Consider the following 26,631-nt stretch of genomic DNA (forward strand, 5'->3'; position numbering starts at 1 on the left):
AGGTGAACTATTTTTACTGCCCATATCAATGTAATTGTATGTCAGTGAATAGTGCTGACCTAACAAGGTGATTAGAAAGTAAATTCTACTTACCTGGTAGTAATTCAGATTAGTTGGTTTTGTGTGACTAGTCCGTGCATTGCCAGACAGAAATAAACTGCAAAATAAATTGTGTCTAAATAAAAAGCAGGCCATTGATCCCGATTGATCCCCATTGATAGTATCTTATAGTTTGTGAAAACCTGACTACTGATCTTTAGAAGTTTCTCAATATATGAGAAAATCTCTTGGCTTATCTCAAGACAAGCATGATCTACTGACAGCGACAGTAAACATTCCCTTTTTTAGGACGCTTTTTTAGGATCTTATTATCATAATCTGTCTCTTACTGTTTGGAGTCGAGGAACTTACTAGCAAATGGCTGAAGGTTTTCTTAGGTTTCCATTATAGTTTTTTTGGATTCTTTTTTAGTGAGAAGCTCAATAGAAGAGACTAGGTGTGGTGGGGGAAGCACCAGAAACACAAACCTAGTGTTGTCTTTCAGAAATCTCTTACCTGCCTGGATCAATCTGTATGGTGAGCTGTGGCACCCAGAGCATTTAACTTGGCATGGTTTCAGAGCATGGTGACAGGAGGTGGCTGGGACGGCGCAGCCCCCTCCCTTGGCAGCAGCTCTGGAAAGAGACGTGCTGCTTGGGGTGGGAGGGAAGGAGACGCCAGCGGAGTACAAATACAACTCCAAAAAGCTGACTTTCATTTTAAGGCACTCAGGCAAACAAACATACAGGAACTTGTGTCTTACTGGGGAACCAGAAGTGACGCATCAGCCTATGTGCAAGGCGAGCTGCAGAATGTTTGCTGGTGGCTGTGCACTTTCTATGCAAAATCTCAGCTTTCGGGAGTCGGAGAACAGCCAAAAAATAGAGCTAAACTAAACCCTCTGTGATCGGTCTAAGCAAGGAATAGTGTTACTTGGCAGGAGATGCTGAATTAGACCTCGAGTAGAACATGGTAAAACTTACTTAACTAACTTTCCCAGCACAATGAAGGAGAGCAGTCCTTACACACACCTGATACCCCTGGGAAACTGGGATGGAGTGGCTCAACCAAATTTGTGTTGCTGTCAGTTAAGCTGGTAGCTGTGCTCTCAATGTCATGTCAACTGCCCCATGAACAATAAAGGGGAAAGTGTAAATTGCTTATTTAACACTTAGCAGGCAATTAGTTATTTAGAAAAGAATTGCAATAAAAAAGACACTGGTGTGGGTGTTAAGGCAGGATCTTTGAAGTCTAGCTGTGATTATAAGTTATGCATACTTGTGGTTGGAGGAATCTTTCTATCTAGCATGTTTCCAAAGTTCAATTTTTTAAAAGACAGCTATATTTAATTTTAAAAGGAAGCTGTGCTGAATGCCTAAGTACATATGTCATCTCCTCATTCAAAATTGGATATTAAAAAAAATGAGTAAATTAATATAGGAGGGTCAAGTTGGGCTGCTGGACTGCGGTCCAGCCTTTGTGAACTCGAAACAAGTGACTGCATGGGGAAGAAAGCTAAAAATGCGGGATTTTAGCTGAGTTCCTCAGTGAGCCAGCTCTTGCTCTTTTTCTTCAGACTAGAGAAAGGATTTGCATTTGTTCCTGTATGAAATTTAAGTGCAGACAGATACACAGCCAGAACTTCGTATCTAACCAGATAGATGGATTTACAGAAATTCAGAAACTGAGATTACATTTTTTTAAAACCTTGACTTAGAAGTGTGGTAGCAAAATTTTGCCATTGAAAGTTAATAGACTTCTTTTGTCCCCCTGGGAGATGCTCTGAGGGCTGAACTTTTGTTAAAAGCTTTGGGATTTACGGTACTTGCACATATTGCAGACTTCAGAGTTTCCTTTTATTTTTTTCAGCCCCTTCCCAAGTTAATGAAAGCATAAGAAGCCATTTGTGGTGGCAAGCTCTGGGCTTCTGTGTTCTAAGGCAAAACAGATGACTAGGTACTTGATCAGTGGAAGACCAGGAAAGCAGAGAGGGAAAAATCCTCTGTATTTGCTGCTTACACAGACAGCAGAAGTAGCAGGACTTAAAACTGCAGAAGAAAATCACATAACTGTCTCAAAATCTTAATAAAGGGCAATATAAATATTTAAGAATCAGGTATCGGTTAAAAGTGGCATCTGAAATAGTATGTTTTCTGGAAGGTGAATATTTTTTTAAAAATCTGGAACGGATGGAGTGGTTTGTTTTGCTGCCTTATCTGGCGATTGGGGAATGTCCTAGACCGTTCCCCTGGCAGGGCACCCACCGTGTGCCCCAGAGAAGGGAGATGGGTGCCCAGCTTGCTGGGGTGGGGGGAAAGTGTGGGGCTTGCATGCTAATATTATCAGTGACTAGACCTGACCCCTAGAGCTAACATCACACTCGTGACGGAGGAAATTTTGTCTTCTTTGAACTGGGACTCACTATTTGGGGAGGCTCATACTGTTGCTCTTCTAGGTATGCTCTGTGTAACTCTGGCTGTACCTTATTTTCACTAGGTATAAATAGTGAAGATATTTGTATTTCGTCTTAGGGAGTTATGTAAATGTGTAAATGGCTGAAGTATTATAGAGATGGCAAATACATGGGGAAAAAATTAAGGAAATGCATTACCATAAATCACTTTCTTGTACCTACTGTGCCCACAGAAGTATATTTGGCTAAAAATGATTATTTTGTTGAACTGAAACTAAAACCCTTATCATTATTAAACCAATGTTCACTGGTTTACAGCATGACTGGTCACAGGTTTCTCCTTTGGAGAAAAGATCAAATATTTTTCAAAGGCATATTACGTGGGCTTGTGTGCTGCTGTATGCCACCGCTGAAGGAGCCCACTGCAAAGTCACAGCTAGACGATGGGGATCACTTTTCTTGAAGTTAAAATAAGGTGATTGTAAAAGGTATGCAACCTGTAGATGCACTTTAAATAGTATTTCTCCTGTCTTCAGAGCCCATAAATAGAAAGGAAATTCAAGAAATGAACGTTTCTTACCAACAGCATTTAAAGACAGCATGTTCTCTTATGTAAGCAACATGTTTTCAATAAATTGTTTCAAGCTGTACAAATGTGTTTGCCAATCCTCAAAGCAATCATTTTCAGCCAGTTTTTTTGGATGGTAATAAGATTAATGATAAAATAACACTGAAAACAATTTTAAAATAACCTCAGGGATTTAATATAAATCCATAAATGCAAGGAAATTCTGAGTTGAGGCAGCCAGAGTGTATTTAACTTACTCTTGTTTTGCTTCCCAACTACAACACGTACAATCGTTCGTTAGGAGAAAAGGGTCTAAGCACACTCGATAAAAGTACAAACCATATGTGCTATTTGAAAGAGCTGTAAGCACAGCAGTGCAAAGAGGATGTTGTGTTTATCTTAATTACAAGTGGTTCTGTGTGTTTGTTAGAATGGCTCAACAGTTTCAAAGAAAATATTATGTATTTTATTTCCTCCACTTGTTTTTTAATACTGTGTGACTAACATTACATCTAGTTGTCATCAACTTTTCCCCGTGCCCGAGTTCACAGTGTAATAGTGATTACTGTAGCTAGACTTGAGTTTTCCTGAAATAAAAGTTATTAATTGTATAATACATCACAATGAAAAGTTTAATCTTATAATTAAATCATTATTATCTTTGTATCTATGTAACATCTTTGCTATACAAATATTTGCCATAATTATTGTGCAAACAGTGGTTATACTTATTCTAAATAAAATGTACTAATAAATTCATGCTATTTTTGTTCATATAAACAAATGAGAGAAAACCCACAGAAAGACTAACCTGACAGTGAAATAGGTCTGACCAAATACTTTTGGGGAAGTGTATATGCCTATTTACATGACAGGAACTTTAATAACGAACTTTAATATTGGTGCGTAACTTCACAGAAATGTGTTGAAGGGGTATTACTGTCAGTCAGTCCTCAGTCAGGAAGTCCCTTTCCCATCTTAGCTGTACTCCACCATGTAATGCCAGTTCAGATATGGCGGGGGGGGGGGGGGTGAGGTCACTTCCCCCCCCCCATGTTTTTTGCACGTAGTCTTTATCTTGTGCGTTCCCTATTTTTCCACTGCCTAACTCTGAGACCTGAATCTGATCTGCAGGAGGCCAAGAACACACAGCTACAGATGTGTCAAGCCATGTACTCTGCAAAATAATAATAATACTAATAAAACGGCAAATTTTACTTCTTGGCTGGATACCCAAAAAGCGATGGATACATTTGGCTGTAAACTTCACATTTCTCAGATGGAAATCTGTTTAATGGGGATAATAATAATCACTTTGCATGGTTTTTATACTGTTGGTGTTGTGTTTTTTTTAAAGGAGAGGGTTTATGCCAGATTTCTTAAGCTTGTGAAGGATGCAAACAAGAAAAAAATCAACTGTCTAATTGTACTGACAATAACAGGATTTATCAGCACGCGAGAAACCTTGAATCTGCTGCACAGACCTGCAACTTGATCTGAAGGAGCAATTATTAATGGTATTAGGTTATAAACCTTCCTGCTGCAGAAGAGCCTAGGAAGTCTAGTGTACTCATTGCAGACAGCATCTCTGAAGAGTTACATTAGGAAGTTCTGGCACATCTCTGCTGAACATATGCAAACTGCAGTTTTTCCAGACGTTTGCTACATCACTAAATTTCATTGGTTTTTCGAAGGACAATCCCTAAACACCCCCTGTACCCTGAATTTCTAGTCCCTGCTCAAAGCTACATGTAGGCTAGAGTTTTCATATGGAAGATTTGGCATCAGGAAAATAGCATCTCTCTTTTCAGCTGCGTTCTTAGAAATTAGTGTGGTTTATGGCAGAAAATTTTATTTAAAAAAGAGGCTGAGGAAGCCTCATGAGATGAAAGAAATCAGGTCAAAGAGCTGAAACTGCAAAACTACAGACAATGCAAAAAGGGGTCTCAGTCTGAAGGCTTGGGCAGCTAACATAATAATGATCCTACGATGTTAGTCTGTAATTAGATCATTTCCTTTTCAGATGGCCAAGAAATAAATCCCTATAAGTACAAGCTCATGTGACACCAGCGATGAGATAATATCATGTCTTGCACAAGTCATTGCCTGAAATCCAAAGAGGTAGATGCACAGAAATACCAAGTCCCATCACAGATAGGAATGAACAGCGCTTTGCGACACCACCTTCAGCAGCAGACTGGTACATGAGGCAGAGGGAGGTGAAATAATTTTCCCCCGGTGTCTGTCGGGGGGACAACCAAAACAGAACCCAGCGCAGCTTTACGCCAGGCCCTGTTCTGACTGTGAGGTGCCCATCAGAGGCTGGGTGTTGAGACACCTGTGTGATAGAAATGAAAAGCCTATTGATCCTTGTCACACTCAGAGTTGAGGACGTAGAAATCTGGAAACGATGAGCTGCAACTTTTTATTTTAGAAGAGAGTACTTCCTGAGGTGACATGGTACACTGATGTCCCAGGCAGTGTTGACTGATTTTGTGATGTCAACGCAGTGTCTCATCCCTTGAGCTAGGTGCCATAGACTTGTGGAAACGGAACACTTAAGGCTTCATGAAGCTCAGTTTTGTGCCGTAGGGGGCTGAACAAAACACGGCCCTTTGGGCAAGTCACTGTAGGACTAGCAGGGAGCAACCCTGCATTTGGATTGCCAGATGCTTCCCACTGTGAAAAGGTCTTTTGACGTGTCTGGGAAAGCTGTAGTTCTTCCTTTGTGTGCAGGAAGCTGCTGACACTGGGGCAGAGAGAGCCCTGTGGAGCCAGAGGAGCGTCTTGTCGGCCCCTCACACCATTCTGCTGGGCTGCGGCTGCGGCACGTGTTGGTTTGAAGTCAAAACTTGACCACTCGCGCCCTTGCCAAAGTAGCAGAATCAGAGGCTCCCGGTTAAACAGTGAGGATAAGCTGACCAAACGGCTCACAGCTGAGAAAGAGGAAGGTCTCCCACTGCCCCTTTCTTTCTGCTCCCAGCTGTACTCCTCTGTCAGTTCAGTTTGTGCCAACACCGCACCATCGCACTTTGGTGCACACTTTGCCTGCATTTGCTGATTTGGCAGAAAACTACAGCTACGAGCATGCCCAACAGTGAGCAAGCCGGTTCGGTTCCAGGGAAGATCCAGCAAGTGGGACAACCAGTGCAAGGAAAGAAGTAGCATTATGCAGGCAGGAGGATGGAGGAGAAGGGATGGGGGATGGGGGGAGAGCAAATTCTCCTTTTCAGTGGCTGTGAGTCTTTGTTTCGGCTTAGCCTTTCGGGAAGTTGTGCTCCCAGGTCAGACCTAAACAATACCCATCTTCCTGAGGGACGTGGGTAGAGTGATTCGGGCTGGGTATCATTGGCAATTTCTTCTATTACATCCCTTTGACACAGGATGTATGTTGGGGAATGAATAACCCCTATCATAACTCTTCTGTTATTAATTATACTTGTTCAATTATATGACAGCTGTACATATCAGAATTCAGCCCTGTTCTTGATGGTGGTTTATTACTGGATCTTCAGACATAAAAAAATTCCAGGAAATAACATTAAGAAATCAGATCATTAGATAAAATATATTTAGCAAGTGCTGAAGCACTTGAAAACACAACTCTTGACGTTGTCATGAGCATCCCTAATTTAGTCCTCTTGTGTTGTGTGCATTATGGTACCTTCTTCTGTGGCATGTTCTCATCATCATCTTTCCTGCAGCTTCGCTTCACATGCAGGAATTAAAGATTCTGTGTAGGCTTCAGATGGTGGGTAATAAGGAGGTCAGTAGCTGAATTGTGAAGTCTAAATAGCTTACAGCTATCGAGCTCTTTGAACAGTCAATTCTGTACTTAAAGGCAGACTCCAGCGGCGTAAAAAAATAGTTTTTACCCATAAAACTAGCGATGTTATCGCGAAGCTCGCATGGAAGGGGGCTGAACAGCAATTGTATAGGCAATCTAAGTTTTGGCAATACCTGGGCTTAAGAGAGCTTAATTTTGCCATCTTAATTGTGTGGGTGGGGCCTGCACAATTGCTTGTGTGGCATTAACATTACAGAAATGAATAACCATTCAGAAGGTCTTTCCTATGTGTATTGTGTTCTCCAGTCCATGAGGATTAACTCCTTTCTAGGCAAAGCTTCAAAAGGGAAAATTATGTACTATTAAAATAACTCATTTTGGAGCTTCATAGTTTCACTTAGATCTTAATCAAGCTATTATTGTTATTAAAATATTCTGAAGTGAATTCAGATTTCATAAATATGGAATTTTTTTCTGAGCTGCTTTTGCATGCAGAGCAAGTTAGAAATGTGCATACAGCCTCTAATGGGACTTACTGGTTCCCATAGTATTTGCTTACGGTTTCTCCAGTGACTCAGCTGGAGACCCTAGCGAACTCTGAAGTCTTTGCCACATTTATTTCTCTGACATCTCATAAAGTCCCAAATGCAAGAGAGTCTCTTGCTATCTCTTCTACGTACAATTTTCTCAAGATTCTCAGAAAGGTACATTAGAAACCCGAATTAAATTGGCAAAGCAAAATGAAACAGCTTGCAATAAAGCTCCTATTGTGTGCTTAAGTCCCCTTTTTTGTGACTAAGGATTACGGCATTCTCACAAAAGGGATAGGCTGTGCCTTTTAGCATCCTTAGGTTTTGCTTTTGTTAGTTTGAAACCAACTTTTAATGTTTACCTAGTATATCTAGGATTTTTTAATTGAGCTTTATAATAACCATCATCCATATGCTCGTAAGCCCAGCAATTCTGTACTCTGCTTGTTTTTGTGGCCTTTCAGTGGCTGTTAGTGAAAAGCTTTGCATACAAAAATACACAGCAATCTTTCAACTTAAGCTAAAACAGAAATAACCATCTCCCCCCTCCCACACACACTTAGGCCATTCCTTCTCCCCAGCATTAATTTTGCCCCTGACCTTTGATTCCAGCACAGTGCATTTGTGATGAATGAGGCTGTAGTATCTAATGTATTCAGGACATGATACACCAGGCAATAAACCACAGGAGGAGGCTGGTAATTGCCAGATTGCTCGCTTTGGGGCATTCTGGTTGCCTTCAGCCATCCAAGAGCCTTTCACTGTGACATGCAATAGCAGATAGTCCCTTGTGTTAATTTGTTTTTCACTTTCAGTTCACTGCTGAGTCTGTCCCAATTGCCTTTGCTCTGTTCTCCATTGAGTGTCTTCTAGGTGTTTTTTTTTTTTTTTTTTTTGGTAATCAATTCCTCTTCTAGTCAGCATAATGAGTAAAAAATGTGTGCAATGCAGCTCTCTTCCCTCCAGGTGACCACTGGGAGTTTGTAAGCTACGACAGCTTTAGAAAGCTGCAGGCAGTGTGGCTTTAGGACATCTGGTAGCTCATGGCTGTCTGCAGCACAAAAGCCTGATACCAGTGCAGAGTAGGGACATCTAATTCCAGTTTCAGTTCCTGCTTACACCCTTTGAATCTGAAATAACTGATTCCGGATTTGTAGGGTTGCAAAGGAGAATGGAAATGAGCCAGTAGCTAAGAGCTCCTCTTGCTTGAGCTGTTACATTTGACGCCAGTCCGCTATGGGGTTTCTTTTGGCAAAGACTTTTACAACTGCAAAGTTGCTGAATACATCCAATGCACTGAAATACATTATTTTTAAAACAAATTACAGAGCTAGCTTGTTGGAATTGCTGTTTAAATGAACTAAAAATGCTGGAACAACTATAAAATAGTGGGTTTGCTTACTGAATGTAAAGTGACCAGAGGAGACAGTTGAGGAAAATAAGCACAATGATAATAAAAAGAACTGGTATACTGGTTTTGGCTGGGATAGAGTTAATTTTCTTTGTGGTAGCTTGTGTGATGCTGTGTTTTGCATTTGCGACCAGAACAGTGTTGATAACATGCCTGTGCTTTAGCTATTGCTGAGCAGTGCTTGCACAGCACTGGGGCTTTCAGTTCTCATGCTGCCCCACCAGTAGCAGCATAGTAGACTGGGGGGACACTGGGAGTTGGGAGGGGGCATAGCTGGGCCATATGATGTTGTGCCCAGCAATAAAACCTGAGGGAAAGGAGGAGGGAGGGTGGACTCTGGGGATGAGGTGTTTGTCTCCCCAAGTCACTGTTACAGGAAAGCCCTGCTTTCCTGGAGATGGCTGAGCACCTGCCTGCCCATGGGAAGTGGTGAACTAATTCCTTATTTTGTTTCACTTGCATGCGCAGCTTTTGCTTTACCATGAAACTGTCTTTCTCTCAACCCACGAGTTTTCTCACTTTCGCCCTTCTGATTCTCCCCACCTTGTCCTGCCGGAGGAGGGCCATGGAGCTCAGCTGCCTGCTGAGGTTAACCCCAACAAAAGGATAACAGAATTCAAGTCCTGGCTGCGTGCTATTCTAAACAACTCGAGTCCCAGGAAGCAATGTTCTCCAGATAATGTTTAAAACAGGGTGGGATACAGTCCCAAGATCACAGAACTGCTAAGGCTGGCAGTCACCTCGGGAGTTGGTCTTCTCCAGCCCCCTGCTCAAAGCAAGCTGGATCAGGGCAGGTTGCCCAGGTCCATGCCCGTGGGTTTTGATGTTTCCAGGTATTCCGTATCCTCTCTGGTCCTACCACAAATTTGTTTGGGAATAGCTCATAACAAGAACTAATCGAACACAGTTGAACATAGTGTTTTCCCAGAAATCTAGGAAACAATAATTTCTATTTTTCTAAACAAAATTCCAACCTTAAACTTGCTTCAAATATGTTAAACTTTTTAGACCAGTTATAGCTGACTTTGAAAAGGTAAATAACATGCAGAATGAGTGGTAAAGCTGCTTCCTTATTCACTTGCTCCAGTTGAGCTGCCCTAGAATAATTTTTTCTCCATTTTCTCTATTTGCTGTCTTTAGTGACCTTGCTTTAGTGATCTTTAAAGTATGTTGGGCCAGAGTCTGTGCTGTCATACATGGGATTTGTGCCACTAGTAACAGGTCTTTTTTCAGTGATCTTGACAGAGGCTTTGGTCCAGTGTTTCCCAGCAGTGATGCAGAAGTCATGCACCTGCTCCCATCTTCATTGTATCACAAACTCAGGTGTAAATGTCCCATGGAGTGCAGAAGTACAATTATTTTTTTTAAAATTAAAACAAAAAAGGCATTTCCTCTCTTTGGCATTTCCTTTCTTTGACAGAAAAATACTTAGCAGATTAAAATGTGGTTGAAAAGGCTTTGCTTGTAAAACTGGCAATATGATTATGGAGTATTTTGCCTATGAGTAATGGATTGGAATCCATATGTGTTGGCCAGAAAGTTGATCTTGATAATTTATACCACTGTAGCACTTCCAAACCTCCCTTTATGGTGTGGGTCCTGTTATGCCATCACCAGGGGAAGAAATCTACCCTGCCCTTCCTAAAAAAGCCCTTAAGGTCTATAAATGACACAAGCACAGGGAGACCCCTGGGGATATAAAATAAAGATTTTTAACAAGAAATAGAGCTTGCCATGGCCCAATAGATTTGGATCCAGATTTTCCAAAATTCAGAATGTTTTAGAGCTGAGACTTACCCCACAGCCACTTTTAATTTGAAAATGAATTTCCTCTTCTTTTTTTTTTTCTGCTAAAATCTTCTTAAATATCTTTAGTAAATTAAAACTAAGTATTGCCAGTTCTACCAACAACTTTGCCTTTACAGATATTCCATGGATAACTTCTACTTAACAGAATAAAGTAATAAATTCAACCTTTCTTTCTCCCACTGTGCAGTCCACTCCCTTGCACAGAGTTCAGCTTTCAGTCCAGACCACCCACATCATGAATGAAGGCTCTGATCTTGCCCTCCAACCACCTGGAACTGGATAACTGCCTTTTAAAATAGACTACACCCTCTTTTACTTCCTAATGTCTCAGGTACATTTTTCAGTACTTAAAGACTTTGCAGACGAGAGTAATATCCACTCTACTGCTATAATTATTACTGCAATGTTTACCATCTGGGGAAAAGGAAAAATACAGCACAAAAGCTATCAGCACACATGATTTTCCCTAAACTAAAACTACACCTCATTATCCATTTCTGCACAAGAAAGTCAAGCTTGTGACAGGGAACCAGAGGAATCGGGCTTGCACACCTGTAATTCTTGTGATTCTGGAACCTGCAGAAATTTGGGGGTACATAATACCTTAGTTCAGAAGGCTTGGTGTTAGTGGCTGGGGCTTTAGGAGAAACCGGTTCTTTGAATCTGCACAATGCCCTGGTGATTTCAGCCTCACAAATCTGCAAATAATTGTTCTGGAGAACTGACATCTCTCAGTAGCTGTTGTCACTCACACCACTCAGATGCTGAACAAGAACCAGTCCTGTCATCCTTAGGACTTCTGCTCTGAGAGGGGTAACACTGACAGGGCTGGGATGAGAGAGCCGAGAAGCAGCACCGTGAACTGTGAGTGGGAGGGTCAGAGAGATACCCCTCTGCCTCACGAGTCTGTCGGGGACTTTGGCTTCCTAACTCCTTGGCATATCCACTGAAAGCAGAAAACAGAATGATAGAGTTGTCAAAAGTTATCTAAATGGTCCATTACCCACCTGCCTAACAATTTCAGAGATGAGGTCTGGGAGGAGAATCACCATCTGTGCCCTGGGAAAGAAAGAGCTTCTATTTCCCGTCTGCTGAAAGTGTGCCTGCCTGCGGGAAGGGCCGGAGAGAAGGGTCCTGCTCAAGGGATCACCGAGGCAGCTCATGAAAAACATCAGTTATCTATAGAAATACCGTTATGAGCTTCTACCTAAGAGCCTCCATTTCTAGACACTGCCACAGCATCAGCAGTCAGGATTGCCCACCACTTCTCCACCTTCCAACCTTTGTTACATTCAGAGAAAACAGATTTTTTTAGAAGATAATTTCTTCTGGTGATGTGCAGCGCAGAAGGGAGAGGATTAAGGAAAATAAGAAACTGCTGATAAAGACATGAGAACTAAAATACAGATCAACACCTAACTACATAAATAAAAGATTGTTTACTGTAAATGATGGACTTCGATCTTTGAATCAAATTCAACCATGGTGTAAGATCAATAATTGACCCTAAGGATTTGTTTGGCTTTTATTTTTTAAATGTTCTCATCTCGATCCTGGAAAAAAATATGCGATAACAGATTTGCAATGTGCCTGACCTAAATTCTTCAAGTTCATAACGGCCCAACCTAATCCACGTTCACATTCCAGTGTCTCCTCCTGAATAAACCCAAGCACGCTCCAGATGTGGTTGATACACTGCTTATACTTCTGCACTGCAAAAGTTGTATCAAGAATTATTAATCACAAGCATTATTTTTTATTTAACTTGGGATTTCGCCTTCCAGTAAACTCATCTTTTCACAGTGACAAAGCCAGTTCGACAAGGTGGCAACTGGAAGACTTTTGAGGTCGATTCCCTGCCAGTAGAGGAGGAGTCAATCAGCACTGCGTGAGCATCAGTAGGAGGGTAGTGCTTGAGAGGATTGCAGACCACCATCAAGCCAAAGAAAAGGAGGAGGTAGAAGCACAAATAAACTTGGAATTCTCCAAACTAATCCTTCGTTGTATCCTGGCTTATCTGTTTTGCCTTCCAGATTAAAAAATCCATAGGATACAGAAATGTCCACATTTTAGGATTTGTGTCACAGTACTGTCACAAGAATTGTAATTCAGCACTGATGAAACAATGCCAGCTATGATGACTTTATCCGGAGACAGAAAGAAAAATATTTTTCAATGCATCAGCACCTGCTTTAATGTGTATTAAGGCAAAATTCAGCTCCCCTTACAGTCAGGGCTTTAGAAAATACGCTAGCTATTCATAGGCCTAATATTTTAAATTTGTTCCTCCCGTTATTCTTGCAGGAGGCTAAATGATATTTAAAAATGGATTAATTAATACAGTTTTTGCTAATATGTCTAAAAACATAACCTGTTTTCCTGGATTAGATAGACACTTATTGCAACAGTGCATTTTAAGCTGCACTCCATTGCCTGGAAAAGATGTACTTAGTCCTTTGGAAAAGTTTTCTAAGAAGTGGGAAATTGAAAAATGCTAGCCTCATCCATTTTTAGACCCAGTAAGTTTACCTGTACTTGATGGTTGCCACGAGCTTTTATCCACTCAGAATATACACTTACCTATATTCAGTTCGCCTGCACAGATCTATGCGTTCTGAGATTGCCAGCAGAGATGGACTGCAGAACGACTGCTATACAAAACACTACTAAGCTGATCCCTCAGATCTTCCAAGACCATCCATATAAATGGAAGCTAACATATCTTCAAGCAAACTTTGTTAGATTAACTGGCTACTGAAGGAGGGAGGGGGGGGATTTTTTTTATAAATCTTTCTGAAATTATAAATATTAATTTAACACACTTGATGTACATTTGACAGCCCTTACTCTGACGTACTTCTCTTTACGGCGTGACCCTTGCTTACTTGTCAACCTGAGATGAGTTTGGTGATAAAATATAGTGATAATATAATGTCTTCCTTTCTAATAACTGGAAATTCATTGTATTCTCTACGTCCCCATTCAAATATATTTTTCATAAGGGATTGATTTTCCTTTTCTATCCCTCAGAACTTCTTTATGCTTTTTCTGTAGTACTTTGCTATGCAAGCTGCACAAAGATTTCTGATAAACTTTATCAAATTAATTGCTTTAAATTCTCTACTGGCTGTCCCCTCCCACCTTGCTATGATAAGCTTTTTATAGTTATTTCCATTGCTATGTCTGATGCAATTGAAGCATATGTCTGTGGCTGCTCAGGTCTGGAAAGAGCCCCTGCCTTTTTCTGGCAGTGTTGCTAACATTAGTACTTTTCTTCTAACCAGAAGGCACACGAGGATATGTGCTAGCACCACATTTCAGATTATCCCATTTTCTTCCTTTCAACAACATTAACTTCTTGTTATTCACATTCACGAGGCCCTGTGGGAGAAGCAAGCCTTTTGTCAGAGATGTTGAGATGTCATGGGGTTTTTTTAACTTTAATTTTTCTAAGGGAAGCTAGCTGAACATGCTGTTCTCAGTTTTCCCCCAGTTTTTTTGGAACATCCTCCTTGGCTGGCCATACATGATTCCAAGCTAGCTGAATCTGCTATTCATAGTGACTTTTTGCTTGCCTTCCACTTTTATTTAAAATAACTCATTTGAATTTTGTTCTTAATGGCTTCTTGCTGATTTTATTGACTCAAGTGTTTGCTGCATTGTGCCGGTGACTGGCAGAGAGGATAGCATGCCATTGGAACTTGCCCCCTCGACAGCTGCGGAGAGTGGAGGCTTGTGGTGAGCTCAGCGAGACACGCGGGGGTCGTGCCTGCCTGTGTTTTCCATGGACGGTACAGAGCACAGCTTACCTCGGACCTGTCAGGGCAGCCTCCCCTCGGAGGGGCTCCCTGCCCTGTTGGGTGACACGTCTGTGGTTCGGTAGCAGGCACCCGGTTGTACCTGGGGATGCTGGTTTGGGTTCTGTTGTTCACTCCGCTATATCCTGGGTGCAGCTGGCTCTGCTGAACAGGATTTATTTGCGTGCAGTATCAGGGAAATCATACAGTTATTACAACACCTCTGCTTCTGTCTCCTCAGGGAGAGCGACTCCTTTCATCCAGCCGGTTAGCCAGTTCCCAGACACCTACACAGCCAGCTACGCAGGACCAGGAGACATCAATATTTTGTTTGCCAATTGCTTTTCACAACAAGCTTTGGCATACTCCCTCTGCCTGGTGCTTTCCCAGGCTCCCTCTTCAGAAGACACCGCTTCCCCCTGTCCCTTTGGTGGCTCCCAGGGCTGGGTCCAGCTGTGCTCCTGATGGAGACCGAGCAGCTACGTGCCACCCACGTGAGCCGCAGCGTGGGGTTTGCATCAGGCAGTGCTCGTGGCAGGCTCGCAGTCCCTGGGCTGCCTTCCCCCTGCAAGGAACAGGTGCCTGGCCTCCAGACACGTGCTTTCCCTTCTGACCTCCTGTCCGACCAGCAGTTCTGCTGGGGTGCTCAAAATGACATCCCTGCAGTATTGCCAGATCACCAATAGGATATTAACACCCTCTGGGTTCCTATCAGAAATATGCCGTGATTTTCAATTGGGTGTGATAAAACCAAACTTTTTTCTTCTTCTTCCTGTTGTTCTTGTGGTGGTCCTCTGCATATCTAATCATTGAAAGGAAGAAACTCCCACTATACCACACAACTCTTCTGTTCTACATCTATACATAAAACGTCTATAAATATAAGCTTACCTCACACAGAAACTTCATATTGCGTAATAATTTGTTTGCACAAGTTCAGAACAGTCCATATTTCGGTGCAGATGTCACTACGTTTTCCTTCCCCTCGTTTGGTTCAGCCACCATCTCAGCACAGCCTTCCACCGTATAATTTGCCCTGCATTTGTCTTTCTGGGGGTGGGGGGTGGGGGGGGGTGGGGGGTGGGGGATGGGGGCTGGGGGTGGAAGCTGTAGCACCCAGTGACACACGCGGGTCATTTTGTTGTTGGGAGTTTGCTTTGGTTTTTTTTGTCTCAAGGGGGAAAAATTCACTTTGTGGATGCCACTGTGTAAGTCACTTTTGCTTCAGCAGCGTGTACTCCATCGACGGAGAGAAGGGACGATTCTTTTAGGCATTCTTCTGCTGGATGCTCCTTGGGCTACTCTCATCCTCTCCAAGTGACAGCCAGCTGATTTGACCACACTCTTGGGAAACTTTAACAGTACAAACCCACTTTTTCCTGTTCATTTTTTCTCTGAAAAATTGACTTAAGAAGAGTGTGCTGCCACACACTAGTACAAAACACAGATGCCAGTTTCTAACAGTTTTATTGCATATGCACGGTACTGAGGTTTACTATTTAAACTCAGATCTTTTCTGGAATGATGTATACTTTAAATCGTCTGTGTTTGAAATACTGACTGTCATTCAAAGGTATCAGCGATCTGTCTCTCTGGTTAGTTTCATGGGGTTTCTAGCAGAAGGTGCTGAGTGACCTCAGTTTAAGGTGTGCCAAGAAACATTTCTCTGTCTCTGTAGGCCCCGTGTGTGTCTACTTGCTCCAGAGGAGAAGCAGAGATGTGAAATTCCCCTGCCATTCCCTCGCTGGTCAGCCTAGGAAGCCGTCTTTGCCCCGGTGCAAGGGCAGAGGTGCTAAATTGCCCATCTCCATCCCGTGGAGCGAGGAGCTGAGTGTCTCTCTCTGCCCCCCAAGCCAGTGCCGCCAAGAAACACTCCCGTTCCACAAGGGACACAGACAGCACAAGTGATAGAGGAGTAAGAAGAGGGTGGCCCTTCTTGTGTCTGTAGAACCAGTAGGTTCACTTCACAGCTGCCCTTGCTTCCTCTCTTCCCTGAACAGAGCGGGCTTCAAAGCACAGCATAATTAACCAGAATAAGTAAATAAATTGACTTGGTTTGGACTAGACCGGAGTCTTTCCAACCAAAATTGGCATGTTGGTTGTCCCTTCCGGGGAAAAACCCCTGCAAAGATAGCCGTTCTTGGGAATATACCACACTTCCAGATGGCATGCCCTCTGAAAAATAGGAAGTTATCTTTTTCATATAGTACAAATCCCAGATGGATGTAATCAAAATATTTCCCACATCCTTGAGTCAGTCTCAGTCTGAAAGGAAAGATTTAACTGTCACCTGCCAGTCAACAAGAGAAGAAATCGGACCTTGATCTGACTGGATCACGACTGTGCATTTATTAGCCCCGTCCTTCTGGACAGGGCTACTAAGCATAGGGACAAAGAGGGGGTGATACCTGGGGTCCATTAGCCCCGTGGCTCACACCGAGCCACACTGCACTGTTCCAAGTGTTCGGGAGCATGCCTGGCATGAGAGCAAACAGCACTCCCGAAGCGATGAACAAGCAAGGGGTTAATACGCAATTAGGAAAGCAAAACTGGTGAGAAAAAAAGCGGAAGGCAAAGCGGAAGGTAAAAAAAGACTGCCCCAGAAGGAAATTTTCTGTGAAGAGAATAAAAAGAGAAAGTTGGACCCCTGGATCCAGAACTTCTTTTTATAGCCCTAGGAAAATGAGAAGAGTCAACATGAATACAAGAGCAGTGAACTGAAAAGCGAACAAGGGAAGATAATAATAGTCCTGTAGATATTTCAGGGAACCTTCCGAAGTCTTTGAAATGGTGACAATGACCAAAGATACATGAAGCGATAGCTACTACGAACACATAGGCAAAAACCATCTTGCTCATTCCTTGAAAAATCCCAGAAAGCAGAAAGGCTTTCTAGATAGAGTTTCTTATATCTCATAGATAGTTATTAATTTAAGAGGAAATTAATGTTCTGTTAAAAAAAAAAAAAAAAAGTCTTTTAAGTTGTGTTTTACTTTCTGAAGCGTCAGTTGTCTTTGAAATGAGTTAAAGAAGTTGGGGTGACCCGCGTTCAACCTGAGTGCCATATACTTACTGTTTGGCCCCAAAGTGAGAGGCAAAATGTGTTTAGTTTTTGTTTGCTTTGCCTTTTCTGTAAAAGGTTCAGGGAACACTCCATAACTTCCCTTGGTGAAATGTCGCCTCTGCCATTCCACCACGAGGACAAGAGGACACGGCTGATCTTGCTTTTCTAGGGAAGGGGATTATTTTGAGGTTAAGGGAGACAGCTACTAGAAACAAATCCTATTTAATAAAGAAACAAGCAATTTGTTTGGCAGAGCAGATTAAAAAGGCCTGACAAAGAAGCAATAATAGTGTTAACCTCAGGCTGTGTGTGGTCCACAGATGAAGTGTTTTGAAAGCCATGGTTTGCCTGTTCTCACTGCGCGGGGAGAGAGAGAGAGAAAAAACAAACACGAACCTGTGCCATTGCTGCCTGTGAACTTTTTGTCTTGTTACAGGAAAGGCGAAGGAAACCACGAGGCCAGTTTACTCTCTGCTTGAGATTGAACATCCTATTCTTGTGGTCATGGCAAACACTAAGCGGCAGTTTGGGCTTCCAATAGACCCTACCCCAGGTTCCAGGTTTCACTGAGAACACCCTGAGTTTAACTGTGTTCCTTAGATCATTGTTTTTCAAGGGAAATTTAATTTAAAAGATGTATTTATAACTGAGTGAAATCCTATGCTATGCAAACAAAACAATTATTATTTGAAATAATTCCCGTCTTGTTGGGACTATGTCCAGGAGTCATATTTTGTCAGAGCCAAGCTGCAATGGAGCGACCGGCGTTCTCTTCCAAACCTAGTAATCCATGGCTTCAAGGGCCAAATCCTGCCTTCAGCTCCACCACTGTACATTCAAAGTTACTCCACTGACTTCACATTTGGCCCTATATGTGGAAAACAAGATATCACCTCCCTGTCATGTTTTGCTCAATTTCTTCTTGGATTTCTCCTTGTCCATTTTGCTCTCAGATTTAAAAACAAGAATTTGATCCAGCCAGTAGATTAACTCAAGCAATAAAGAGTCCATGTAACGTGGGCCAAAACCCAGCAGAATCTGGAATATGCTGGTGCCTGGAACTGAGGTCCAAAGGCATAAAGTGTCTTGTGCTCCGGCTGACGGGAAGCTGCCTCCTATTATTTTTGTATTTTTGAGGTAGGGAGAGTGGTCTAGTTCATGCTATTGCATGAACTAAAATATATTTTAATTAATTCCGAACACCAGGGACTGTCAGCTTTAAGGATCTTATTTCATCGTGTTTTTCAGCAAATTGTTACCATGATTGGTGCTGCCTTAGGAGCCAGGCTGAGCCTGGCCCTTATGTATGTGAGGGCAATGAGGAAGGAGTCTAAGCTACCAGCCTTTCCCCTCGCACAGCTCGCAGAGAAGTAAAATAAAATTTCAACCTGTGCCTTCCTCCCTTTCCTCCTTTCCTCTCTATTATGAAAAAGGAGGCAAAGAAACAGGTGGGAAAACAGTTTTGCTGACCTGAAGTATTCCCAAATCACAAGACTGATGGAACGATAACTTGTAAATCCATATGGGACTTAGCATTCATCTTTCCAAGCTTTTGTCTGCAGTCAGGAAATCTCAGGCCTTTTTAGAGAAGAGTGGAAGCTGGGGCTCTCAGATGTCCCCATGCTGACGTGTCTCTGTAAGCACGGGCTCTGTAAGAATGCACAAGTATGAGATTAGGCAACAAACGCTGTTTTTCAGCTCCACGCTCATTACTGGAACCGGCCAGACTTGCATGTGCAGGGAAAGAAACAGCAAATATCCTGTACCGGAAAAGCCATTCCTTCTCTGTGCCTGTGAATTCAGAAACCTATGACATGATTTATTGTTTCCTTAATGGAAATTAAAACTATCAAATACATTATTACAAACATTTCTTACAGGCAACAACATTAGTGGTGCAGAAGCAACTTCAAAGGATTATCAGTGGTCAGCATATTTAGCCTTTGGGAATTACCTAAGCAAAGGAAGTTTTCATATGAACACACTGCCTTAGTGTTCACACCCTAACTTGGGTTTCTCTTGAAAGTGCAGATACGTTTGATAAAAAATTTAGCACGACTGCCTTCCCATATCAAAAACATATTCCTCTCCATTAACCACATTCCCATCTGCTTTTTATTCCATCCTTGGTTTTTTTCCTGTCCTCTAAAGCTTTGGCTTGCTTTATATAATTTCACAGGGCTGTGTGTGAAGGAGTTTCTATTTATTGTTGGTTTTATTATTAATGTTGTTGTTAGCTACACCTTCACAGGGATCGGGGATGCTGAGCAGAAGGCGGGGGGTGGGAGGCAAATGGCAAAGCAGTTGGCTGCTTTGCAAACTCTTCCTACAGCAGAATCTGTACTGCCTCTTCCCACCTCTTCCCAAGAAAAAGGAGTCAAAAAGTTTATCGTGCTCCACAGGAGATGTCTCACGAGACACACTGTTGCGAGCTACTGCTCTGAGTTTCCTCTAATATACAAGTCATTGAGCATTACCTTCCTCCCATGGCTTCTTATAGCAAAGCATTCATGTGTGAACAGCTGACATGAGAAATGGAAAAACTTTGGGAAAAGAAAACTGCAGCTGACAGTTTTACAATCACTCTGCAGAATCTCAGGTTGTTTGACTGTAAAAAACTATTATTATCGTTATCATCATCATTATTATTATCGCATTTTCTGCAGAGATTTTCTTTGCAACAATACTGCTTGTCGCTGCCATCACTCTTGTTCACAGAAAAGCCAAGAGCCTGACACAGTGCATTCCTCTGGGATCTCCTAACACCCTTTTTTGCTCATTGGGACATGCAAGAGTGTGGCAATGCACGGGGCTGGCCTGGGGCTGCTCCGCATAAATGCAGCTGGGCTTCAGGTGATCTTGGGGTAGGAGGCAGGCTGATCTGCTTCTCTTCCCTGGCTTACATGGGGAGACAGTCCATTTGGTAAATTCTCATGGGGAGAATATACCTAAAAAGCTTATGCAAAGCTTACCACTATGCAATTTTTGAAGTGAGAAGCAGGTGATGTTAGTAACAGAAATGTCAGGCAGGGCTTTAGAAGGGATTGCTGCTTCTTCAATTTATGTAGTTAATGAAATTCCCAAATGTATTGCTGCTAGCAAGGTCTCTAGTACAGATGGTCTGAGATAGTCCCAAATGATCTTCCATCAGGAACACTTGCTAGTTACTTTGCATTGTTGTACTAAGCAGGAATTTCTTTGTTAGAAGGGCCTGAAAGACTCTCCCCTGCCAGTAAATAAGCTCTTCCAAAGCTTCGCCAGGCAGCAGTAGGAGAAGAAAGAAACTGGGAAGCCCAGAGATACTGGCTAGTCCATTTTGGGAAGAAACAAGACTACATTATTTCTTCATCTCCGATACTGGCCTAAAGTAAAAACTCAGGATAGAAAATTGCACTCCAAACACTCAATGATAAGGCTATTCAAGCTAGGTTTTCATTCAGCTCAAGGACCATGCCAGAAATCGTTATAGTGCTTGTCAAAAGAAATAGTCATGATCGTTTAGACAAAATAATTGCCTTTGACCTTTCCTTTCCTAGTGAATAGCCTTCTGAAGAAAGCAGACTTCCTAATGGTGGCAATTCTCCAAAATGGTATAGAAGTGCTTATTCATTAATGATGTGAAGTGATTATCATTGGAAAATTTGTATTAGGTTGGATTATTGCTATTTTAAGTCAATTCCAAAAAGCCCAATCCTGATTTCTTTCATATAAAAGAACCAGTGACTTGACTGAGAAAAAAGGAGCCAATTCATCTTAGCACAGAGCAATGCATCCATTTCATGGATACAGCACTTGGTGCTTTATCTGTGTTCGGGGCAGGTGCGCTGACAGGTATGTCCCATCGCTCTGGTCTCCCCGCCAGGGGACTGGTCGGAGCGTGGGACGAGGCTCCTGTGCAGCCCTGAGTGCACAACACAGCCTGGTCCTCACACAGATTTGGGATGAGATCAAGCTGCGCAACAGGAGCCAAATGGTGGAAACTGCTGCATGCACAGACAACCTGTTAGCAAGGCAAATGCAATTACATAGTATTTTTTAATTACATTATATATACACCATATATACATGCACATATACACAATTCTATAATAGTATATAATATTGCTGTCTGTTATTGAGGCTTCATCGGTTCCAGTGCTAAGACTGGTACAAATATCAAGAGAGGACACATCTGGCCAGCATAGCTTGGATCTTGATGAACTGTGTATTGCTAAACGTGGTGGGGCTAAAAGATGAAATACATGTAATTTGCACAGCAAGAACCAAATGCTGCTTTAGTCCAGCAGGTGTTATTGCAGTTCACTTTATTCCTGTGCCTAGAAGCCTTGTCACATCCCTAACTAGGGCATCACTGAGCTGCCTGCAGTTCAAATGACGATAATCACAGTGGTCTAAATAGTGAGTCCGGATAGCGAGTCCAAATTGACTCAGCGCCACTGCATCAGTGTAACACAAGGTAAAATTCTGCCTGCAAGTGGAGTTAGCTCCTTCAGTGGAAGCTTGGTCAGGTGGCTGTTCCTAGCCCTGCTCCTTCTGCGTTGCAAGTGGAAAGAGTAGCTAGAGCTGACGGAAGGTGCAAACGAATCCTCCTTTTGCCCTAGAAATCTCGGCCACTGGATGTTCCCAGGTTTCCAGCATGTTTTGTTCACTCCAGAGCTGAGACGACAGATTTACAGCTTCCCAGAGCTGTCTAATTCCTCAAAAAAAAAAGGTTTCTCCTCTGGCATTTTCCCCAAATTTGCGCCTTCACTTGTGAAGCTCTCCACCAGCCAGGGTTTGCACTGTGTGTAAATGCATTGCCAGCGTGCACACCGAAGGCTCTGCAGTCAGTGGTTATACGGGTATTAATTTCTAAGCCTTCTGCTGGTGAAACTGTGTCTGATACAGTGTTAATTTTTTATACGGTGAGAGCTAGAGAGTGTTATCATCCACTCTGCCAATATGTAATTCATTCCTCCAAAAGCAAAAATATTCTTTCTTGGAAAGAAAAAGAAGAGTTGATGCAACTTGAAGTTGGTACAAGCCTCAGTCCGTAAGCACTCTATAACATACTGTGGTAGAACGGCTTCTTACGTGGCATGTGACACAGCTTACTGCTAGCTTTAGAGAAAGATTATAGCTAATGATATCATCTGGAGCAGCACTTCAGACTTGGCTTACTCTTTGGGAAGATTAGTGATGACAGTCTGTCATGATACTAAATCAAAAGCTGTTATGGTATCGTTACGGCTCATGGTACAGCTAGGATGCATGGGATCGGTGGGATTCAAAGGCCATGTGAGGGTCTGTCTGCCTTTGCTTCTTGTTCTCACTGGGTTTGATGGATCCATCCTGGGAATCTTCACCTTACGGTGAAAGCAGTGGCACAAACCCGCCCTAAAGCACCTCCAGCTCCCCACAGCCTCTGTGTTGCAGGCCAGCCTCTTCTTTCATCAACGTCCTCCCTAGGTCCTGTATGCCACAGCAGACCCCAGGGTGCAGGGCGTTCAGTGGGACAGAGGGAGGGGTCCTGACATTTGGGTGCAAAAGCAGAATGACCTCAATTCCCCCTGCCCAAGCAAGGAAGCTATGTTTTTACCACTGCCTTACTTCTGTACTGAAGGATCTATAAATGATAAAAAGCAATGCAGAGCAATGCATAAAGCTGCTACTGTCAGTACTGCCGTGCTGCAACAGTACTAGCATTTAAGTGTTTCAGGAGCGTTTGGTACCATGCACACTTAAAATTTCGATTACCCTATGGTATCTTCCCCATCATCGAGGAAATGTCATACAGGGGTATATACCTCCACCCCCACAAGTTGCATCGGCAGTGGCAGGTCTTGATGCCTGTAACAATCTGCCCACAAAAGCTTTGCAAACCTTTATTAATTGTTTCAGTGTATGAGAAAAACATAAATAAAGAGTATTGATTATTTCAGCCTTCTAAGCTCATTATATCTGCGGATACTGAAAATGCTTTTAAACCCAAGAGATCATGCAGGGCAAAGCTCCTTCTGTAATGCTCTGGAAGATTACAGGAATACAGTTACGGATATACTCACACATGTACCTTGCTGGTGTTCCATACCACTGCGATGACTTGTAAATCAAAGTGATATTCACTTTAGTGGATCTCTTAGAAAGCTGCTGACGTTCTAAATTGTCTCCTTTTGCCAAAGTTACGTTGCTGATTCCCATGCCATTCAGGCTTTCCTGCTGTGGGAGGTCTGGCTTGGCTGGTGATGGTTTATGAAAACTACCAGCGTAAGAAGTCGTGCTGTAATTGTATCATATGTGTGCGTAGCCCTGCACTCTGCAGAAAGGCATGCCAGACTACTTAGTGTTTATCAGTTCCCTGTCTATGGGTGAGCTAGGAGAGCTGCGCTTCTTATCTTACCAAGCCCATGTTTCTGGAGCTGAAGGTCACAAATTCCAAAAAGCTAGATCACGACGTGGTGCGAGCCTGTGTTTGTGTCTGTGGCCCGTTACCAATGGCATCTCCTGTTTAAACTGAATTCCTGTCAGCATATGTATACTGCCTTGAAGTGAAAAACATTCTCACTTCACATAGAAAAGATATACGCAGCGACCGAAGCATTAAATGGTAACTCGCTGCTTCCCAGTTACTGCACTTTCCACCTTTTCCGTGCCGGTTACGTCGCAGCAAGCGAGAAAGGTCCATTTAACAACTGTCATATACGACATTTATTACAGACTGCAGCTGTTGACAGTTATGCAACTGGGATGAAATGCATCCCCATAAAAAGCACTAGGATGAGGCCTGTGCCACCACACAGTCTGTCTAAATCCTCAAAATAGACTCAGGTACACCACGCAACAGCTAGGAGTCCAAGTGGATGACTGTGAGCCAAGGCGTTTTAACCGTGTTCTGTAATTTTTTTTTAATGTATGATCCATCTACCCCAAGCAATTTCACTTCCCCATCTCTGGTGCTGTCTAGGCACTTTGACTAGGAAACAGCAAACACAGCATGTTTCTCGTTTTGCTCTTTTCCCTCAGAGAAGCTCAGGAAAGTGCACTTTTTAAATGCTGAGTTACAGCTTCTTTAGACCAAATATGAACTGTGCACCATGATACGGTCTCTTATTTACATTTACATGTTCTTTTTATGCAGCTGTGAAGAATGTCATGCACTTTCCTCCCTCAGTTTAGTACAGTGCAAACTTACTTTAGTTCCCACTAGCTTCAGCAACTTGCAGGGCATTTCTTTTTTTATGCTGAGATTTCGGCAGGGGCTTTGCAGAAACAGCAGTGCAGCTGCATGGTCATGTAAGAGCAGATTTATAGTTGCACATGAACTTTTTCCTGTTTTTACTTCATCAGCATAATGTCCCCTTGCACTTGGGCTTTTCACAGTGTGTTCAGTGGAATAAATACGTGTATTAAAGCACACCTCTTTTGGTTGCTTTTGCAAATATGAAGCTGGCAGAAGATGGCATCTGCCGCTGGTAGAAACAGGCCCATGTGCACGCTGCTTGTTGCACACGTTCAGTGCCCCGGTCCTGCAAGGCACAGCGTGCTTCCCCAAAGCAGCTCACCTTATGCTCACTGAAGTCTGCCTACGTGAGAAGAGTGATGGAGCAGTGTGTATCTATGTGCTAGAGGAAAAGTTTTGTTAGGTTTGGAAAGGTCAAATACAAGATTCAACATCTTTAAAGTCAGCAAAGCCAGCCTATAGCACTAGGTCTTATTTTTACATGTTGGCTGAGGTTTTTCCCCAAACACTGCTATTCTAAGCATTTCAAAATCAGTGGCCACGTTATAGATTATTGTTTGCATGCCTGTAGCAACAAGGACCGACTCTCTGCTGAGCTGGACAAACACAGGCAGCGTGAGGCAGGCACGGGAAAACTTGGCAGTTGCTTATGGCGAGAGGCTGGTCTGGATGCAGAACAGACATGGTTTTACAGTGTATTTTCTCTCTACCACATCCCTGTAACACCATAATGAGCACTGCTGTCGTATTCAGTTCCTGCGGTGAGCTAGAAAGGGGCTAAAGCAGAAGAGCCTCTGACGTGGTCCGCAGTCCTGCATCTGCCAGGAGGCATAGTGAGTGTGAGCCCCCAGGTTTCTGCCCCATGGCTCTTTATCCTAATGCCCCTGACGTCCCCCTGGGAGGAATGAAACTGGCTTTAACGCCTGAGAAATCTTGGAGTTAGATCTCAACAGAGGAAGACACTCCCTGCCTCAAAAAAAGTATAATCTAGGACAAAAAAATGCCAGGGCAATACAGGCACTGCACTCACCTTCAGCTTACAGCTCTATTTATTTTTCCCCATCCTTATTTTTAATTTTTGGCTTTTACCTTTGTTTGACTAATAACATCATCCACTTGTCCTCCTCCTTATTTGCATGCAATATGGTTTTGCAAATGGTGTATCTAGATTGCTACAGTATAAAATTAAAGCAAAATTGCTGTTGCCCATTAATATCGATAGACTCTTAAAGCAGTTGCTTTCATGCTTTCATGCTCTGTTTTTATTAGATTTTTAAGTCAACGTGTTCTTATTAAGATTACAGGATGTTGCAACTAATGGAAATAAGCCATTGCAACAACTTTGACATTACTAGCAGGAACAGCTCACATTTCAGAAACCTGTTTTATGGGAGCCTGTAATTATACATTCATAAGAAAATATGAACTATACATAGTTTGTACATTTTTCAATTTTCAGCCAGAAAATTTTAGCATAGAATCTAGATCATTTTCAAAGGGAAGAATGTGCTATTTTGAACCAAGACACCGTGTTACACTGAAAGACATTAACTGTATACCCAGAACAGAATAACCTCCCCTTGCAAGTGAACAAAACAGAACAAAATGTGGTGGTGCAAATTTTGCCCTTTTGCAGGACAGAGCCCAATTCCTCCACACAGATGGAGATGTATAATCCCTGACAGACCCAGAAGCGATCAAGGTCATTACATACAGCTGGGTTGTGCTACTTCTCCTCACCTTATCAGGTGAAGTGATTTCAAGTAACTTTTAACCTTTAGTTAGGTCATAGATAGGTCTTTATCAAGCCTGCACATGCATGTAACCAATTAGACTTTATTATCACTATTGCTCTATCTGGCTTTGCTCAATTAGGTGTGTTGAGTACTTCTCAAATGGGATTAAGCACCTCATTTTTTACTGCCATAAACTCACGAACAGCTGGGCCAGGAAGAGAAAAAAGGTACCACTGCATGTGACAAGATGCCTTCACC

At 42.5% G+C, this 26,631-nt stretch overlaps 1 long non-coding RNA gene across 1 annotated transcript in view; it reads right to left on the reverse strand.

Moving 5' to 3' along the window:
- The window catches only part of LOC308069547, a 36,888-nt gene extending 12,150 nt beyond the window's left edge, over positions 1–24,738 (reverse strand). The window contains exon 1 of the long non-coding RNA XR_013930455.1: positions 94–24,738. This is a non-coding gene — a long non-coding RNA (uncharacterized lncRNA). The remainder of the gene's footprint in view (positions 1–93) is intronic.
- Between the last annotated feature and the right edge of the window lie 1,893 nt (positions 24,739–26,631).

Source organism: Falco punctatus (genome assembly GCF_963210335.1).
Source record: "Falco punctatus genome assembly, chromosome: 1".
NCBI classification, from domain to species: domain Eukaryota; kingdom Metazoa; phylum Chordata; class Aves; order Falconiformes; family Falconidae; genus Falco; species Falco punctatus.